The 21,198-nt window shown below is 37.8% G+C and overlaps 1 long non-coding RNA gene and 1 other non-coding gene across 3 annotated transcripts; one reads left to right on the top strand and one right to left on the bottom strand.

Annotated features, from left to right (window-relative positions):
- Positions 1 to 9,254: 9,254 nt before the first annotated feature.
- LOC113691243 (small nucleolar RNA R71) lies at positions 9,255 to 9,361 on the bottom strand. The gene has a single exon (XR_003448651.1). It is a non-coding gene; the product is annotated as a small nucleolar RNA R71 (small nucleolar RNA).
- Positions 9,362 to 17,537: 8,176 nt separating this feature from the next.
- LOC113688911 (uncharacterized) lies at positions 17,538 to 20,284 on the top strand. 2 transcript variants are annotated; one of them, XR_003448143.2, is made up of 3 exons: positions 17,538 to 17,757; positions 19,248 to 19,325; positions 20,040 to 20,284. It is a non-coding gene; the product is annotated as an uncharacterized lncRNA (long non-coding RNA). The 2 variants fall into 2 exon arrangements; XR_003448142.2 differs by lacking the exon at positions 17,538 to 17,757 and adding an exon at positions 17,967 to 18,026.
- The last annotated feature ends 914 nt before the right edge of the window (positions 20,285 to 21,198 follow it).

Below are 21,198 nucleotides of genomic sequence, written 5' to 3'. Positions count from 1 at the left end.
TTTCTCTTTTCTCTCTCTAATTTTTTTTTTCATAATTTATGTCCTTAACTTTGTCCTTAACTTTGTCTACGTAGAGATTGTGATATTTCCCATACCAATTATTTATTTAAGTATTTAATAATGAAATCGAGAGATTTTTGCAATATTAGTTGGTTTATTTTTTTTTTTGGATAATAAGCAAATTTCATTAACGGATTATCATCCAATTTGATTTATATTAATGAAAAATACTCTAATGGTAGGTTAAACATGCACTTATCAGTTATCTCTAATTCTTATCTCGCCATTTAAATGAGATGACAAAGCCTATCCAACTTTCAAGTGATAAGGTTAAAGAGAAAATTAATCTCCATATTATGATGGATTTCAATTTTTTTTTTGTGCTAAAGGGTAGTTTGTTGTGATGGCTTCTAGCTCTTGCACTTGTGGAATGCAAAGTCTAAGAGTTCATCATTTTGGATACTAGACCTTTCTGTTTCTTCAAGTGCGAGGATAACATAACTTTTTGTTTTTTTTTGGTGTTGTTTGCTAGCAAGAGCATGCAACTGTATCATTTTTCTTACATAGTTCCCAATTGTATCGGATTCTTCAATTGCGAGGATAGCAGGCCTTCTTGTTCTTTTGTGAGCAAGAGAATGCAATTTTTTATCCTTTATCTTACACAAATCTCAATTGTATCAAACTGAATAATTCAAGTTTTTCTTTAACAAAAGTTTGCTATTTTCTGTATCAAAAGTTAGCAATCACAGATGAGACAGACTGTCCTTTTTGTTGAATGATCATTCAGAAATTCAGAATTCAATAAATTTAGCCATACCTCGCATTTGCAAATTGCGAGCTCATCAAGCTTGCATTTCATTATTGCGAAGACCTCTCTTGTTGAAAGCGGACATCACAATCTACGCTTTTGCATATTGATTTTAGAATTCATCATAATTTTAGAATTTTCTCTATGGCTTAGTCAATTAGAAATAGTCCTTGTCTCTTTCAAGTTTGTTTTATATCTTCCAATAATTATAACAAGTTTAATCGCCACTTTAAGTTTGTTAGTTTTTACTAGAACATTGGATATTGGTACCAACACAATGGTTAAAAGCAATTTTGTCCCTCTTCAAACAATTAAATACAATTTTCTTTTAAAAAATTATTCTAGCAAGGGAATATGGGATTTAAGAAGCAGGAAGGGATTAGAAAGATTTGAACCTAAGACCATTTCAGCCTAATGTCGCGTTCCATTTTTGAAATAAAAAGAAAAGAGTTAAAAATATGAGTTTTTGATTTTAGAAAATAAAGAAAAATGGCCTAAAATGGGATTTAGAAAATGCGACGCGGTTTGGACATAAAATGATAGTCTAAAAAGGGTTTTTAAAAAAGAGAGTTATCACTTAGTATCGAACTTAGGTGTACCAAGTCAGTCAAAAAAATGTTTAAAAAGTGAAAGTTAATGAAACACTTATAGATAATTCCAGATCTTTGAAAAAGAGTGAAAAAGGTTTGGTAGTCATAGTTGCAGAAAGGGAAGGTAAAGATTCGATCGATTTGAATCTAAGACACCTTTTCAACTTAGTCAAAACTAGTTGTGAGATATAGTCAACATTTTCCTAATATAACATTTTAAACTTATTACATTTGGATGTTTCGATATGGATGCAAACCTAAAGCTAGAGAATATCGAGAGAGACAAAATGTCTTTTCAAGATTTAATTGGTACTAATTGCGTTAATTATGAAACTAAAAAATGATCCCTTGAAGAGGTCACGAAAATGATAAAAATGATACTCAAAAAAAAAAAGAAAAGAAAATTATGATATACAGATAAATATGTATGACCTTAAAAAGAGGAATGCAACATAACGGGTATGGAAAACTAAAACTCATGGCACAATTTTCTGTCTTATAAAGGGGTAATAGCATGTTAAGGTTAAAAAGTCATACTCTCCCATTTTCCATATTCAAAAATGACTTTTCTAATCCGGACAAAAAATGAACAAACCAGCCTTTTGATTTCCTATGTGAAATACGAGTTTTAATGATATAGTTTATGCATATAGGGATAAGGGACTAATATAAGAAAACATGTCATGCAAATGACGAAAAATGACCTAAAATAAAAAAAATGCATGAAATGCAATAAATGTAACACAAAGTATGAATCTAGCATATGGATCACCTAAGGATCTAGTATTAGACTAGTCTATTTCTACAAGTCTCCACTAGTGTTGGAGTAGTGAGGAATCGGAGAGAAAATCCACAACTACCATTGGACTAATGCAATAATATCATGCACTCATTATTTATTAATAATAAAATATATAGAATATAATCAAAACAATAAACACGTAGAGCACATGGCACATAAGCATAATATTTAAATGCAAAACTCTAAAAAAAAAGTGAATAAAAATATAAGCACATAAACACACAAGCACATAGACCTAACTATTACATTGGGTTCCTAACTATAATCTAAAAAGGGAAATATAAAATAATAAACCTATCTAATTTATCTATTATATTTGCCTATCCAATTATATTTCTTGTAAAAATAAAACCTATCTATTATATTGCCTATCTAATTACATTTCTTGCACAAAAAGATCTAACCTATCTATCACATCTTGGATATTCAAGTACCATCCAAACAATTATAAAACTTGAATTAAATAAACATAGAAATGGATAAAAGTTTAAAGTAAATAAATAAGTAAAAAAAAATACATAAAACACATGAACACATAGGAGCACATAATAGAAATTTAAAGGATAATAAGGGTACCTCTCTTTTGAAGTAACGGCTAAATTAGGTAAGAGAGTTATCTATTACTCAAAAATAACAAATGCATCAAGGTACTAATATAATTGATAATTAATTATTAGAGATAAAAAAACTTAATTCCATTAAAAAGAAGCTCACTAATGTTATAAAACAAATAATAAACTAACATACCAAGCATGAACAAAGATTTTTAAGGCCTAAAATGAGAAAAATAAAAGTTGTGCAGGCAAAAATATAAATTTTAAGAATCTAAGGGCCAAAATGAAAATTCTGCAAAAATCAATTTTTACTGCCCTATTTTTCATAATCCACTCAAAACTAGACTAATTCAATCACTAAAAATAATTTTAAGCCATCAAATTAAAAAACTATTTGCATTAGTTTCTAAAGTTGTTGAATTCAAATTCTAAACTTAACAAGTTTATTTAACCTAATTATACTTGAAAGCGAGAATTAATACACCCAAAAACATGCATGAAACATCACAAAGAGGGATCAAGACTCTAAAAAAGAAATTTATCCATTTTCACAAATTTTGGGCCTTAGCATAGTTATGCAAAAACTATGGGTCAAATGCAAATACATCTTGTAGATTTAGATAAAAATCAGCGAATGCAATGACGCATCAAAATTTTCAGAAAAATTAAAGAATGCCTAAAACACATAAAATGTCTTAAATAACATATTAAAAAAATAAAGAAAATAGAAAACAAAATCTTGGTCCATATTCTTTAACCCGATCTTTAACATAGCAAATTTGGACGAGTTGGCTAAATCTCTTGGCCCAAACAAGAAGACCTAAGTAACTTGGGCAGAATGCGCGTAGTCTTATTGAAATGAACCAACAAGCCCAACCCAAAACAATTCAGACTTAAATCTAACAACTTTGCTCTATTCAAACTAACCAAACCCACTTTTTGCATTATGATCCATTTCGCAACAGAAATTAGGTAAAATAATAAACAAGCCCAACATAGCATGTTCATTAGCCCCTTGCCACAGTCTAAAACCAACCCAACCAATATAATAGACCTATTTCCGTCAAGAAATGAAGCAAAAGTTCAAAACCCAATAAAACAGAAACAAAACATACGAAACGAAATGGGAAACAGAACGTAACAAACTCAATTCAAACATCTGAGTTTGCGAAACTTCATCAAGAGCTCCGGCCAGATGGCCGTAGTCTTCCCCGGAAAAAAAAATTCAATAAATTTTGACATGAACATGATCCTTACAACATCATGAAGTATCTAAAACATCAAACAACATCCAAATCAACACAAAACCAATCAAAATTAAATTTAAAGTCCAAGAACAAACCCCAAACTTCACAACATATCCACATCAAACTTCAAGGCAAAACCCTGATGCAAGTCATGTTTCATGTCTAGAACTCCATCCAAATGTGTAAACAAGAAATCCACAGATTTTACTGGTGCTCAAGGGCTAAAATATTAAGGAAAAATTTAGATCATAACTAACCGAAAGAGTTTTCATCATCCTTGGTCCTCAAAGTGACAAAACATGAAAAGGAAACCTCCCAAGATGCATCCAAATGGAAAAAGATATAAAGACCAAAGTTTGAGAGCATCTACCTAGATGTACTAGTAAAAAAAAAGGTGCAAAAATGAACGAATCATGAAGCTAAGAAAAAGCTGAATAATCCAAGCCTCCAACGTAGGCACCAGGGCTGATTTTCCCCCAAATTTGATGTCAAATTTATGAGTTTATAGCTATCTTCTTAGGAAATTTTCAACACAAAAGTTCTTCTACTACATTTATGGGGTATGTAGGAAAAGCAATCTCTCAAAATAGAGCTTAAAAAAAAGAGAAAAGGTGTTCAAACAGGACTGGTCGGTTAGCCCTATTTTTGTGGTTTGCTGGATTAAATATTTCTCTCTTTTCCTTTGCTTCTCTCTCTAGTAGCTGAAACCAGCAAACTCCTATTTCTCCACCCTAAAACTCTCTAAAGATGTTATTTATATGAACCCATGTTAAGAAACAAAACCCTAAACTTTGAAATGATGGTGCCCATGTTAAAAGATAGGGATAATTGCAGAAACCCCCTGAGATTTCTAACATTTGCACTGACCTCCCCTGTAGTTTGAAAAATTACACTGACCTCCCCTGAGGTTACTAATCCTTTGCAAATTCAGTCCAAACGATTAAAATATTGTTTTAGGGAGTGAAATTAGAAATTTTTACCAAATTTGTCCTTTGTACTATATGTCCAATGAATAACAAAGTACTACAAATCAATTAACAATTAATAAATTTTAACGAGTATAGTTTATAGGCAAATACACATTACCTATTTAAAGTACTGGCTCTTTATGGGTATTTTACTTTCAAACATTTAATTTAAAACAAATATTTAAGCTCAAATACAGATTTGTATTTACTTTCAAATATTTAATTTTTTTTAAATACAAAAACTACCAACCTCTCTTCCGTAAAAATATTAATATAACACTTTTTCAATTTTAGTTACAAACATTTATGTATTTAACATAAATTAAATGATTCAAAATAAAATGCCCATAAAGAGTCAATACTTTACTCATATAATGGGTGAAAGCCATACAGAATTAATACTTTATGGGCCATTTCTTTTTTTAAAAAATATTTAATTTATATTAAATAAATAACCTACCGATTTCCTTTTTGTAAGAATATTACTGTAACACTTTTTAAATTTTACTTACAAACATTGATATATTTATCATAAATTAAATGTTTGAAAGTAAAATACCCGTAAAAAGCCGGTACTTTAAATGAGTAATACGTGTTTGCCCATAAAGATTTGGTAACTATTTAAAATACCGGTTCTTTATGGGTATTTCACTTTCAAACATTTAATTTAATACAAATATTTACGCTCAAATACAGATTTGTATTTACTTTCAAATATTTAATTTTTGTTAAATACAAAACCTACCAATCTCTCTTCCGTAAAAATATTAATATAACACTTTTTCAATTTTAGTTACAAACATTTATATATTAACATAAATTAAATGAATAAAATGCACTTAAAGAGCGAATACTTTACTCATGTAATGGATAAAAGTCATAAAAAATTAATACTTTATGGGCCATTTCTTTTTAAAAAAATAATATTTAATTTATATTAAATAAGTAACCTACCGATTTCCTTTTTGCAAGAATATTACTGTAACACTTTTTGAATTTTACTTACAAATATTGATATATTTATCACAAATTAAATATTTGAAAGTAAAATACCCGTAAAGACCCGGTATTTTAAATGAATAATGCGTGTTTGCCCATAAATTATACTCCTTAAAGTTTATTAATTGTTAATTGATTTATAGTGTTTTGTCATTCATTGGACATGTAGCACAAAGAGCAAATCTGGTACAAAATTCTAATTTCACTCTCTAAAATAATATTTTAATCATTTGGACTAAATTTGCAAAAGATTAGTAACCTCAGGGGAGGTCAGTGTAATTTTTCAAACCACAGGGAAGGTCAGTGCAAATGTCAGAAACCTCAGGGGAGACTTCTGCAATTATCCCTAAAAGATAAGATTCGATGTGGGGAGTTGCCTTTGTACCAACAAAACTTGGGAAAAAAAGAAAGAATGAAAAAAAGAGAAAAAAGAAAGAAAAATCAAGAAGAAAATGCCATAATGTTTCCAGTACATGCTTCGTATTGGTTTGCGAAATGGAGCAGAAATGGCGCGTGCAAGTCTCCAGCAATTTTTCTTTTTTTTTGGAAAGAAGAGAAATGGGTCGGTTGGGCGCAACGGATCTTCTGTCCCACATCCTGTGCCATTCTTTGTCCCACTTTTTATTATATTGTCATTTCTCCTTCATAAACATCATGTTTTAGTTCTTTTTTGTTTCCTTAAAATCCAATAACTACAAATTCAGTAAAAAATAAATACAACAGTTTCAAAAAACCAATATATAATAGAAAATTAAAAAATGCAGCAGAAAATTCATAAAAAATCTCATTTTTTATGCATTTTGATTTTTTGAGTTTGTTAAATTTTTTGTATTACTAAATTAATAGTTATTGGATTTAAAGAAACAAAAAGGAACTAAAACATGATGTTTATGAAGGAGAAATGGCAATATAATAAAAAGTGGGACAGAGAATGACACAGGGTGTGGGAGAGAAAATCCGTTGCGAAAAAAACCCACTCAAAACCCGCAACGGATCTTCTGTCCCACATCCTGTGCCATTCTTTGTCCCACTTTTTATTATATTGTCATTTCTTCTTCATAAATATCATGTTTTAGTTCTTTTTTGTTTCCTTAAAATCCAATAACTACAAATTCAGTAAAAAATAAATACAACAGTTTCAAAAAGTGATAGGGTATAATTTGTTAGTAATTTTATTATTAATTTTCCCTTTTATCCCTGATAAATATTGTGTTAATTGCTGATATTTACTCATATTTGGTATCTGGACTTAATTTCAGCAATAAAGCAGACAACTACCAAAAAGGAGGGATTTTATGGAAAATATGGAGACTTCTAAGGGCTTCAATTCTTGGGCCCTTGAATTGGTGGGGACCACAAGCTAGTGGAAGGCATCTAGTCATTTGGGCTCTTAAAAGAAAGCCACGGAAAAAGACTTGGGGGGCAAGAAGTACTTGGAAGGCTTTGTCCACATGTGTGGGGACCACGTAGATAGCCTTTAGTCATCTTTCTTTTGTTGCTTAAATAGGGATAACGTAGGGTAGCAGGGGATATCTAGTTTTAGTCTTTTAGGGTAGCTTTAGTTTTTCCTTCTTTCTTTGGACTGGCCTCTGACACACGCCAGGTGTTCGACAAAATTCCCCAACGGGAAAAACAACTTTCATTCCTTGCTTTCTAGTAAAAAAACGCTATGCCTTTACAATCCATTAATTCGTGTGATGATTTAATTATGCAGCGTAGCTAAGTCTTCCATCTAGTCAAAGGTCAACTCGACGGCGCAGTCCCGAAAATTTGTGAGATCTAATTAGTTTTCACGCGTTCCTTTATCTATTAATATTTGCATGTTGTCTGATTTAATTTTCATGGGATTATTTTATTAATTGGATGTCAAGGGCCCGATGTTCAATGTGATTTATTAATCTCGTGCCAATTTAGTCAATTAAATCGGTAATTGTTTGATTGATTAATATTAGTGGCAACTGGTGTGTTTACACATTAGGAGAATGTGCAATCTAATTTAAATAACCCTCGTAGCGTGTTATTGATTAGGGCTAGGTTTTTCTTGTTATTAATGCAATTGGAAAATTAATTCCTACGGTCGTACCTAGGAGTGCTTTCTTGGTTAGGGGTGATTAACGGTCGTACCTTGGTCACCTATAAATTAAGGAAAAATTGGTCATTAGAGTTCATCGATGGCTATAACTAGCCTATTAATAAATGAAGTGAACCTCTCCTGCATCAATGATCGGATAAATGGACTGTGCCTGAGTAGTTGCATCCCTGGCTAGAATTTATTTATTCCTGCCATATTTGTGCTAGTGATTTATTCATTTTTAATTAAGTTGTTTAATTATTTTTAGTTTCATTCCAGTGAAATCCCCCCTTATTAATTGGACTTTAAAAGAGACAGATACCTCCAGTCCCTGAGGAGACGACCCTACTTGTCACTGTCTACTGTTTAGTAATTTTTGTCAACTAATTAATTCTGGTATATCGGGTTAAGCAAACTCTTCGGGAATAGGGTGAATCAAGTAACCCATTGCACACCTAGAGTCCCTGCTCCAGTACCTAGGATTAATTATTGACTGCTTTTAGTGGTAATTAGGTTCTATTTTTTATCATTATTATTGCACAGGCTGACGACCTGTCAATTTTTGGCGCCGCTGCCGGGGACTGGTGCTATTATTTGTTTCTTTATTAAGTTCATTTTTGCTCTAATTTTCTGGTATTTTTCTAGTGTATGCCGCGATCTTCTCGTACAGGTAATTTGGTTTTTGACCCTGAGGTAGAGAAGACTGCGCGTAGGACAAGAAAAGAGACCAGACAGCTCCGAGAGGAGCACTCCAGTGCTACATCTCAGAGACCTGGGCCAGAAGTTGAACTAACAGATTCATTTGGTGATACTTCGAGTGACTCAGAGCAAGAAGAAATCACCATGGCTAATGCACGAACATTAAGGGAGTTGGCTGCCCCTAATTTAAATCAGCAGCCTTTGTGCATTACTTTCCCGAGTTTGAGTGAAAACACTTCATTCGAGTTAAAATCTGGACTGATTTCTCTTTTACCCTCTTTCCATGGTTTACCAGGTGAGGAGCCGTATAAGCATCTGCAAGAATTTGATGTCGTATGCAATAGTATGAAGCCCCCGGGTATTACAGAAGAGCAGATAAAAATGAGGGCATTTCCCTTTTCCTTGAAAGATTCTGCAAAGGACTGGCTGTACTACCTGCCACCAGGTAGTATCACCACATGGGACCAATTGAAGAAAAAATTTTTGGATAAATATTTCCCTGCGTCCAGGGCTGCAAGCCTAAGGAAAGAAATTTGTGGGATCAAGCAGCATCCAGGGGAGTCACTCTATGAGTATTGGGAACGGTTCAAGAATTTGTTGCACAAGTGTCCCCAGCACCAGATAAGTGAGCAGTTGCTCATTCAATATTTTTATGAGGGGCTCCTATTCAGAGATAGGAGCATAATTGATGCTGCAAGTGGAGGGGCACTGGTGAACAAAACCCCTCAGGAAGCACGGGAGCTAATAGAGGGGATGGCGGAAAATTCACAACAATTTGGTACCAGAGAGGATGTCCCAATACGCAAGGTGAACGAGATAGAGACACCATCTGTCCAGCAGCAGCTAACTGAGTTGACCTCGTTTGTGAGGCAACTGGCTGTAGAGAGAGCAACTCAGGCCAGGATGTGCGGGATTTGCACTGGTATGGGATACTCTGCAGACATGTGCCCAATGCTTCAGGAAGAAACTGCAGAACAGATGAATATGGCTGGCCACGCGTCCGCGCCAAGAAGAGCCTATGACCCGTACTCGAATACGTATAATCCCGGCTGGAAGGACCACCCGAATCTCAGTTATAGAGGAAATAGGCAGCCTAACTATGCACTGAACAAGCAGTCTAACTTTGTGCCAAATAAGCCACCAGGGTACCAGCAGCAGTACCAACCCCGACCGCCTCCGCCCCCAAGCTCTGGTTCATCCATGGAGGAGATGATGAAACAAATAATGACAAACATGGCGCAAAATCAGCAAAGGACGGAGGCAACCATTATGTAATATCAGCAAAGGACGGACTCCGAAATGCAGGATATAAGGAATCAGATAAGTCAAATGGCCACAACAATAAACCGTTTGGATTCCCAGAACCAAGGTAAATTGCCATCTCAGCCCGAAGTAAATCCGAAGAACGTGAGCGCAATGACCCTAAGGAGTGGGAAAGAAATTCAGAGACCTGAACCTGTGATTCCTAAGGATAAGGATGAGGAAAAAATCGAAAATGAGCTTGAAAGGGAGGACAGCAATGGTGCAGATCTGAAGGTACTTCCTGACCCAATAATTACAGCTAAAACTAACCCGCCTCCTTTTCCTAGCAGGTTGGAAAAATCGAAGAAACAGGATAAGGAGAAGGAGATCTTGGAGGTTTTTCGCAGGGTTGAGATAAATATCCCCCTCTTAGACGCCATCAAACAAGTACCAAAATATGCTAAGTTCCTAAAGGACTTGTGTGTCAACCGAAGGCGATTGAGGGGAGATGAAAGGATCATTGTTGGGGAGAACGTGTCAGCGGTCCTACAGAGGAAGCTTCCACCAAAGTGCGGGGACCCAGGTATGTTTACTATTCCCTGTAGGATAGGTAATACTGTGATTAGAAGGGCAATGTTGGATCTAGGAGCATCAATTAATTTCATGCCTAAATCTATCTATGCTTCTTTAAAATTGGGTCCATTAAAGGAAACTGGAATAATCATTCATTTAGCTGACCGAACTAATGCATATCCTGATGGGTTAGTTGAAGATGTGTTGGTGAAAGTTAATGATTTGGTGTTTTCAGCTGATTTTTATGTACTTGATATGGATGATGACCACTCTTCCTACCCCTCACCTTTGTTGTTAGGTAGACCCTTTATGAGCACAGCACAGACAAAGATTGATGTTAATAAGGGTACATTGTCCATGAAATTTGATGGGGAAATTGTGCATTTCAATATCTTTGATACTATGAAATATCCCTCAAACTCCAACTTTAGCTCAGTTTTCTCTGTGAGTGCTATTGACTCTGTAGTGCAGGAAGTGCTTGAAACTGTTGGCAGGGATGAGTTAGAGGTGGCTTTAATAAAGCACCTCGAGTTGGAGACAACTCCTGAGGTGGAGTGGAGCGAGGATCTAAAATGCACAATAGGTGCATTACACTCATTGCAGACCACTACAAAAAGGTATGAGGTCTTACCTATTTTTACTCCCGAACCTCACCGGAGGGTGTTGCCATCTGTGGTGCAGGCACCTGTACTGGAGTTGAAACCTCTGCCAGAGCACCTGAAATATGCATATCTGGGTGATAATGAGACACTCCCGGTGATTATCTCGTCGGCACTGTCAAAAATCCAGAAGGAGAAACTGATCCGGGTCCTTAGAGAGCATAAAGAGGCGATAGGTTGGACAATAGCAGACATTAAGGGGATTAGTCCGGCCATCTGTATGCATCGGATTAGACTAGAAGAGAATGCCAAACCTGTACGGCAGGCTCAACGGAGGCTCAATCCCCTCATGATGGAAGTTGTAAAGAAAGAAATTCTAAAATTGCTAGATGTGGGGATTATTTTTGCAATATCAGATAGCCCCTGGGTGAGCCCGGTCCAGGTAGTCCTAAAGAAGGCAGGAGTGACGGTGGAGGCCAACCAAACGGGTGAACTAGTGCCAGTGCGTAAGCCCACTGGATGGAGGCAATGTATAGACTACCGTAGGCTAAACGCCGTCACCAAAAAGGACCATTTCCCTCTCCCATTTATTGACCAAATGGTTGAACGTTTGTCTTGTAGGGCTTATTACTGCTTTTTGGATGGATTTTCAGGATACTTTCAGATAGCAATTACCCCGGAGGATCAAGAGAAGACAACCTTCACGTGCCCGTTCGGGACCTTTGCCTATAGACGAATGCCATTTGGGTTGTGTAATGCACCTGCGGCTTTCCAAAGATGTATGATAAGCATTTTTTCTGAGTATGTGGAGAAAATTATTGAAGTTTTCATGGATGATTTCAGTGTGTATGGTGATAGTTTTGATACGTGTTTAGATAACCTGAAATTGATCCTGATAAGGTGTATAGAGACTAATCTCGTGCTTAATTGGGAAAAATGTCATTTTATGGTTGAGCACGGGATAGTCTTGGGTCATATTGTATCGTCTAAGGGCATAGAAGTTGACAAGGCTAAAATAGACATTATTTCAGCATTACCTTACCCCGCGAGTGTGCGGGAGGTGCGCTCTTTTCTTGGACATGCAGGTTTTTATCGAAAGTTCATCAAGGATTTTTCAAAAATTGGAGCCCCGTTGTTCCAACTCCTACAAAAGGATGTGACTTTCGAATTCAATGACAAATGTGAGAAGGCCTTCGACAAGTTGAAAGAATTGTTGACTTCACCCCCAATCATCCAGCCCCCTGACTGGAGTTTACCATTTGAAATCATGTGCGATGCCAGTGATCATGCTGTTGGGGCTGTATTGGGACAAAGAGTAGGGAAGGCAGCTCACGTCATCTACTATGCATCCCGAGCATTGAATGGAGCCCAGTTGAATTACTCCACCACTGAGAAGGAGCTTCTTGCAGTGATATTTGCTCTAGAAAAATTCAGGTCATATCTGTTAGGTGCTAAAGTAATTGTATTTTCTGATCATGCAACATTAAGGTACCTGATGACCAAGAAATATGCAAAGCCGAGACTCATCAGATGAATATTGCTACTACAGGAATTTGACCTGGAAATAAGGGATAAAAGAGGCTCGGAGAATTTAGTAGCTGACCATCTGAGTCGTATACCCGTTGGAGAGGATAATGAACCACTGAGGGATGCATTCCCTGAAGAGCACTTATTTTCTTTAAATTCTCAGTTGCCTTGGTATGCTGATTTAGTCAATTATTTGGTGACGGGTGATTTTCCTGCAGGTTGGCCAAAGTCGAAAAGGGATGAATTGAAGAGCGATGCCAAGTATTTTATCTGGGATGACCCGTACCTGTGGAAGAGGTGTGCGGATCAGGTGATGAGAAGATGTGTAAGTGAAATAGAATTTTAATCGATTTTAGCTTTTTGTCATACTTTTGCCTGTGGAGGTCATTTCGGACCCAAAAGAACTGCTCATAAAGTTTTAGAAAGTGGATTTTATTGGTCTTCATTGTTTAAGGATGCATATGTGTTTTGTAAGTCATGTGATCGCTGTCAAAGGGTAGGTAATATAGCCCGTAGAGATCATATGCCCCAAGTCCCGATGATTTTTGTAGAAATTTTTGATGTCTGGGGTATAGATTTCATGGGGCCTTTTCCTACTTCATTTGGTTTTCTGTATATTTTGCTGGCAGTTGATTATGTGTCTAAATGGGTGGAGGCTAAGGCCACTCGAACTAATGACTCGAAAGTGGTTGCAGATTTTATCAGATTTAATATTTTTGTGCGATTTGGAATGCCAAGAGCTATTGTCAGTGATAGGGGAACGCACTTCTGCAACAAAACCGTAGCTGCGTTATTTCGCAAGTATGGTGTACTCCACAGAGTCTCAACGTCGTATCACCCCCAGATCAATGGTCAAGCGGAGATGTAAAATCGGGAGATAAAGTCCATCTTGGAGAAAATGGTGCGCCCCGATAGAAAAGATTGGAGTCAACGGTTGGAAGATGCACTCTGGGCCTATCGGACGGCATACAAGACACCTATAGGGATGTCTCCCTATAGGTTGGTATTTGGTAAGCCGTGTCATCTTCCAGTAGAGTTCGAGCATAAAGCATTTTGGGCGGTTAAACAATGCAATATGGATATTGAGGAGGGCGGAATCCAAAGGAAGTTACAATTACAGGAGTTGGAGGAGATTCGCAATGAAGCTTATGAAAATGCGGTAATTTATAAGGAGAAAAATAAGATTTTCCATGACCAACAGATCTCAAGGAAGACATTCGAGTGTGGGCAAAAAGTTCTACTGTACCACTCCAAATTGAAGTTATTTCCAGGTAAGTTACGTTCTCGGTGGGTTGGTCCTTTTGTTGTGACTAATGTCTTTCATTATGGTGCAGTAGAGATCAAAAGTTTGAAAACTGAGAAGAAATTTGTAGTGAATGGTCATCGTTTCAAGCCGTATTATGAAGGGGTTCCAATTGAACGGGTGGAGATGGTGCACTTGGAAGACTCGATTTGCTTAGTTTAAGCAAAGTTTTGGACGACGTCTAGCCAAAGACGTTAAAGAAAGGCGCTCATTGGGAGGCAACCCAATTGTTTCTTTTAATTGTTTGTTTGATTTCGTGTGATAGTTTAAATATATTTCCCTTGAATTCGACTGATTTTGGGTTTCAGGTTTCGTTTTTGCTGATATGTAGGTGGCATTTCCTCTTGACGCGCCCGCCTGATGAAGAGCAGGAAGGGGTCAAGATTCAAAAACGCGACTCGAAGTCGCGTTTACCTGCACAGTCGCGTTTCCATTTCTGCACGTTTCCTTAGAAAACGTGAGTTGGAGGCGCGTTTTCAGTCGCGTTTCCATTCCTGCAAGTTTTGGGCAGGAAACGCGACTTATAAAACGCGAGTTGAAGGCGCGTTTTCAGTCGCGTTTTCATTCCTGCAAGTTTTGGGCAGGAAACGCGACTTATAAAACGCGAATTGGAGGTACCCGCGTGGTGACGTACAAGAAGCTCACAACCTGAACTTTTGGGAGATCTCTTGCCCTCATGACGTGCCCGCGTGGTGACGTGCAGAAAGCTCACGACCTGAACTTCTGGGAGCGCTCTTGCTCTCTTGACGCGCCCGCGTCACATTCGCGGGAAAGGTAAGGATTCAAAGAAAAAAAAAAGAGGGGACAAAAAGAAAAAATAGGAAGAAATACGAAATCAAAGGGAAAAATTTTCTTTCTCCTTAACCGTAGCTAGTCTTTGATTTTTCAACGAAAGAAAAAAGAAAAAAAAGTTTTTCCTCTTAACCGAAGCAATTTCCTTGCAAAAAAAAAAAAACTCTTTCTTTTCTTTCTTTCTCTCTTCTTCTTTCTTTCTCTTTTCCTTCTTTCCTCTCCTCTGCTCCCCTCCGCGCACGCCGCCTCCCATTCCATCTCTTCCCCCATACACCCAGCCACCCTCCTCCACTACCCACGCTGCCACCAGTGCAGCCTTACATTACCATCGCCCACTCTAACCACACGCAGTCCTCACTGACGCATGCGCACGCCGCCAGATCTATCCCTCTCTCTCCGGTCCGCAGTCGCCGCTGCTGTAGCTCCATCGCCTGCCATCTCAGTCCACCTCAGTCCCGCGACCGTCCTACCACCAGCTCTACTGCGCCGCAGCCTCCACATGCGGCTCCCTCCTAGCGCAACCACAGGCGCACCGGCGCGGCAGCAGCCTCTGTTCCACCTGCCCCTGCTCTGTTCGCCGTTGACCATTTCCACTGCAGCCAACACCGGCTCTTTCTATCCCATTTCGTTTGGCTACCATCTACGGTGGAGGTAATTCGCAGTTGCCGCCCAATTTCTTAATACTTAGTGGTACTGCCTGGGTCATTCCATAGTGATATTGTTGCCTGGGTCATACCAGTGGTACTGGTTGGATTATTCTTGCTTGGAATTGCTATTTTTTTATTTTGGAATTGGGTGAACTTGTGCAATTGATTGGCCAACTGGAGCCATTTGTTGAAATTTTTGGGGTGAGCTGACATATTGCAGTCGTGAGTCCATGTGCTGAGGTCTAGTTTGCTTGTATTGCTGGAGGAATTATTGGGGTTTGCACAATTTCATTGTTGGGGGGGACCTCTGACTGATTGCTTCAACTTTTGAGGTGGGAAGGCCTTGACTGGGCATCTTTAATTACTGAAATCCTTCTTTTTGTTCTTGATTGGGTTACTACTGGACATTCTTGCTTTGTTCTGCTGAGTTTCCTTTGCTAGTTACATTTGCTGGTTTCTATACCTGTTGAAGCTTCTTGTTGGTTTGAGTTCACTGTTGGAGGACATGGTGCGACCAAAATCATCCTCTAGGTCTAGAGCCTCTCGTTCTCAGCCCCCTCCACAGGCATCTATTCCTGTGAATATACCTACCAACCTACCGTACTCTTCTAATGTCCGAACCCGTTTGGGTAGGGGTAGGGGTGCTCAGGTAGATACCCCAGCTCACTTTGGAGGGCACTTGACCTTCACTAGACCTGCGGATCAGCAGAGGTATGCCAAAGTCTGTGAGCGGCGTATCATACCTTGTAAGATTAGTGACAAATTTACCATGATGGGCCTCGGCATACGAGAGGAGGTCGAGCAGATGTTTACAGCCATCGGGCGGCGTCCATATCTAGATATCTTTTGCCCCGCCTTTGTCGAGCTAACGCGGGAGTTTTATTCTACCTTTGAGTTTGAGCTGCCCTCGAGGTTCACCGTTGCGACACCTAATGTCATTCGCTTCCATCTGATGGGTCGGGAATTTAATTTTTCGATTACCGAATTTAATCTGGCATTTGGGTTCATTACTAGAGAGTATGCAGAGACTAGGGAGTATGCGGAGAGTGCCTGTGACTACGTAGAGCCATTCCTCTCCTGCTACCATGATTTATGGGAGGACATGTCCGTCGATGGGGAACGCTACGATCCTTCTAGGTCTAGGACCTCTTTTCTTAGGGACCCTAGCTCCAGATACGTCCAGCGATTCTTAGCCTACAGCTATTCCGGTCGCAAGGACAGCTCCGGCATTCTCTCTCGTCCCGAGTTTTTCTTCATTTGGTGTATGCAGAATAACATCAAGGTCAACTTGGGGTGTTGGTTGGCAGCACAGTTCAAGACGGTCTTGGCCAAAAAGAACAAACCCCTTATCCTTGGGTCCTTTATCACTCACTTGGCGACAGAGCTAGGGGTTCTTAACCTGGAGGACCATGACCTACATTTGGCGTTCGAGATGGAGCTCTTGGATGTGGATTACTTAGAAAGGATGGGAGTCATCGAGCGCTTGCCCGATGGTTCCTACCAGTTTACCCCCCGGGACCACCTCGAGCTCCGGGTGCACACCCTACGCCCCGACCAGGACTGTGAGGACCCATAATTTTATTATTTCAAAATATTGTTAAATTGGTCATTTTAAAAATATTTCGTACTCGAGTTACCCAAAAAAAAATACTAAAGTACATGAATTTCTCGAAAATAAATTTTACCGATTGGTTCTTTACGCGTATATTATTTTAATGCCCAAATTTATTCAAGATGAATTGCTTATCGTGATTTTTATTGTTATATATATATATATATATATATATATATTTGGATTATCATATTTTAGAGTTTTAGAATCGAATAAGTTGAATTTCCAAATTCAAACGAGAAAACCCTTAAGTTTGACCTTTATACGCGCGCGTGCCGAAAAGGCCCCGACAGGCACATTAATTTGATTAATTGGAGATTTTAAGAACATGATATTAGACTACTAGTAATGTTCTATTAATGTACTAGGGAAATTACCTCAGAGGTTTAGTGCACAAAAGTTGCAAACGAGCGCGAAAAATGGACACGCGAAGACCCTAAACGGACCTAGCATGAGTTGACACTTAGACTTAAGGCACCAATTCTCTCCACTTTCATTACAATACCTGATTTCACTCTCTCTCCTCTCGTCACTCTCTATTGGGCCGAAGATGGGAAGAAAAATCTAGCCAAAATCCTTACAAAATTACCTCAATCCACTTCCAAATTTCATCATCCATTAGAGGGCTTTGATCCTAGCTTGGAAGAGGGGGCTGTTCATCGGTTTTCTTGGAGGAATTTCGGTCAAGATTCCTGCTCTAAAGCTGTCCAACTAAGTTCTTGAGGTAACTCACTCACCCACACTTCAATCTTGCAAAATTATAGCTCAAATGGAGCAAAGGTAGCATGGGTTTGCAACCTATGGTAGAATTTGGGTTGATTGGTTGAGTAATTATGTTCTTGCAATTTCATGACATGCTCGAGGGTTTGAGGATGCTTATTGGTGGCTGATTTGATGAATTAATATGTTTTGGTTGCTGATATTGTGCTATGTTACATGTATATAGAATGATTGACGGAATGAAGTTGGAAGAAAGTTAGAAATTTGGAAAAGGTACTGTCTGAAATTTCTGACTTGCTGCCGACTTTCTTGTTTGCTGCTGCCCTGTAATTTCGAAAATTTTCTGGTGCAAATTGAGCTTCCAAATTGGTGTAGATATGTTGTGCTATGTGTATTGTGGTTGTCTACCAAAAATCAACCCAAATGGTTGGTTAAATTTTGAGTTACAAGTAAAGAAGCAAAACTGGAACAAGCTCCAGAATTTTCTGACCAGCAACATTTGTGTAGCTATAACCTTTTGGTCGTTGATCGAAATGGACTGCCATTTGTAGCATTTGAAAGTAGACTCTTAGAGCTTTAAAATGGTACCAAGCTCATTTTCTAGTTCATCCCGAGCGATTCGTGGCGAGTTTTGAAAGTTGGCTGCCTGCTTATTACTGTTCATCCGAGACTGTCCAGAAAATCCATTTTTCTGCTTGATTTTGAACCACTTATGTCTGGATTTTGGAAATGATTTCTTCTACACAAATATAGCCTTGTAAACCTAGTTTCTAAATCCATCAACCGTTTTCAATTTCACTGAGAATCGAGTGAGATACGGCCTAATTAGCGAAGTGCATTAAATCTGGAAAATTTCTGGAAAGGCCAACAGTCCAGGAATTTTAGCGAACTTCAACTTTTTATTTCTTGAGCTAGGAACATCGGAATCGAGTTCCATTTTTTTTATTTGAAACCTGGATTGGAAATTTACATGCATATCAAATTTCAAAGGCTAGTTTTGATTCTATGATTTTTAACGAAATTCCAAAATTATTGGGAAAACTTGGACTGTTTTGACCTATCTTCAATGCATAGTAAACTTTCTTGGAGAAATTGACTTGTTTCTGATTTGATTCTTGGAAAGTGACCTTCTGTAAAGTTGTTATGCTTTGAATGGAGTTTTTGACGGTGTAAAATTTTCCATTTTTAGACTTTTCGAACTTCCGGACTGATTTTTCCAAGAATGACTCGAAAAGTGAAAATTTTCAATTTGGACCTAAATGTTCTTTTAAGGGCCTAGGTTACATTTTTACAACTCTTAGAGCATTTCAAACCTATTTTCATGGTGAACTTGAGTTCACCTATCACTTGAGACCTCATTTGAAAGTCGGTTCCTTATGAATTGAAATACTTTGGAAACTTGAATTTTGGAGTCAAAATTGACTATTTCTTTTCTTTACACGAATACTGTATGGCCTGGAATTTGAGATACAATGCATTATTGCATACTTTCAGGATCTCAAGAGGACTTCGAGGGAACTCCCGGCGAAGCGTCTTAGAGCTAATTTCTCAAACTTTGACTTTTGATACTTGGTGAGTATCAAGTGCATGTGAAGTGTTTAAATGAAATGATTCTTGTACTTGCTAGTTAATGAGGCTAGGGCGTACTTTATCACCCTTGTCCTCTCTTTCATGAAATTGCTTGCTTAATAAGTGATACGTGTTACATGTGAATGCAAATGAAAGTGTTTTTCGTGAGCATTGAGCGGCAGAATGTATCATGCCCTTTTAGGGTAGGAGGTACCGCTCATCCCGTCTCAATGCTATGACCAAATCTTGTCGATTGGAGTTTCGTCTCATCGACCTAAAAGTGAATGGAGGGGACGCCCCAACCCATTGGCTAGCCTTGTAACTCGAGCCGGCAAGGGTTTGGTCGAGAAACTTGGTGAATCTTGGGAAGTGTTATAGCTTGATCCAAATAAGGGGTCTTGCTAGGAATACTTGTTAAGTGATACCACCTACATGCTTGTTTGGTTACGGATCCAAGAGGGTGTCATGGTGGCTGGAGGTAGTAAGTGGAGTTCTACATGGATAACTGTGAAAGTTGACGGAGGGTCAACTACCTGAGCTTGGATCGCGCGTGGATTAGCTCCTGAGAGCTCCCGTATCCTTTTATTGTGATTAAATTCCCTAATTGCTTAATGTTTCGCAGTTATTGGTTTGTATTGTATCTTTGCTAGCATGCTTGCATGTTTTTCCCTTGACCTCACTGAGCGTTAGCTCACCCCAATTTGTTTTCCTTAACAGGTTTGGAAGTGGAAGTTCTGAGACTTAATTAGTGACCCCCAAAAATAATTTTTTCCCACAAGGCTCGAGGCCAAAGAAAGCGCTTGTATTGAGTGATTAGTGCCTGAAGGGATATCTCATATATAATTTGAATTCGATTCACTTGATAAGTATTTGATGTAATTATTTGAGAACTGAGAACTTTTGTCTTATTCGGGGAATGATACCCTTACTTGAGATTTGTAATGTATCTTATCTCGTTCTAAGTTTGAAAATTGTTATTTCGTTTATTCTTGAGATTGTACCCTATGTTATTGGATGTGAGTGATGTATTTTATTTGAAAATTGTAGTGAGTCCCGGCGAGAGTTGGGCAGGCGGTCCGCCGAACCCTTTGGTTCGCCTTAGGGGAAGGTGGGACTGTCACAGTTGGTATCAGAGCCCAGGCTCTAGATCTCGTAGTGTATCTTAGGCTTAAAGTTTTGGATGCCTGACTGTGGGAGTATTTTGAATATTATGTGAATGAGGACCTATTGTATCCTAGGGGTTACAGAAATTGATTATTTGAGAGTTTCTTACTTGGGACTTGTAGAAATAAAAAAAAATTGAGGAATTAGGTGATGTTATATTGAAGGAAAATATGGGATGAGAATTAGTAGTGAAAGATTGGATGAATTTGAATTATTATTATACTTGTAAGTATGGAAAGAATTGAGACAATTATTAGTACTGGCTATAGAGGATAAGAGACCGGGATTTGATGGTCAAACTCCATGTATGGTGATTTTGAACCAAGATAAAAGAGTTTCAAAGGAATAAAATGCATTTTCCTGCCCATTTACCTCCTAGAGAATTTCTGCTTTGAAATTCTAAAGAAAAACGAGGATGTACTAGTTTTATTTTCAAACGATGATTGGAAATAATATATATATGCTTTAAGTATGTATAATTTTCTGATTTTGGTAAATATGTGAATTTTACTTGAATTTCAAACTGAAAATTTGTGAATAACTGATGAGTTTGTTGAATTTTGTATACGATGGGCTGATACAAGATTAAAATTTTCTAAACTAAGTTTTTCCCCCTTGATTGTATACTGGTGTATTCTCACACTTGAATTTGTCTATGCTTTACAAAAAAAAAAAAAAATCTTGAGCTTTCGGAAGAATGACGAACTTATGT

This window comes from Coffea arabica, chromosome 5c (assembly GCF_036785885.1).
Source record: "Coffea arabica cultivar ET-39 chromosome 5c, Coffea Arabica ET-39 HiFi, whole genome shotgun sequence".
NCBI classification, from domain to species: Eukaryota; Viridiplantae; Streptophyta; class Magnoliopsida; order Gentianales; family Rubiaceae; genus Coffea; species Coffea arabica.
This window is presented reverse-complemented; position numbering and strand designations above follow the sequence as displayed.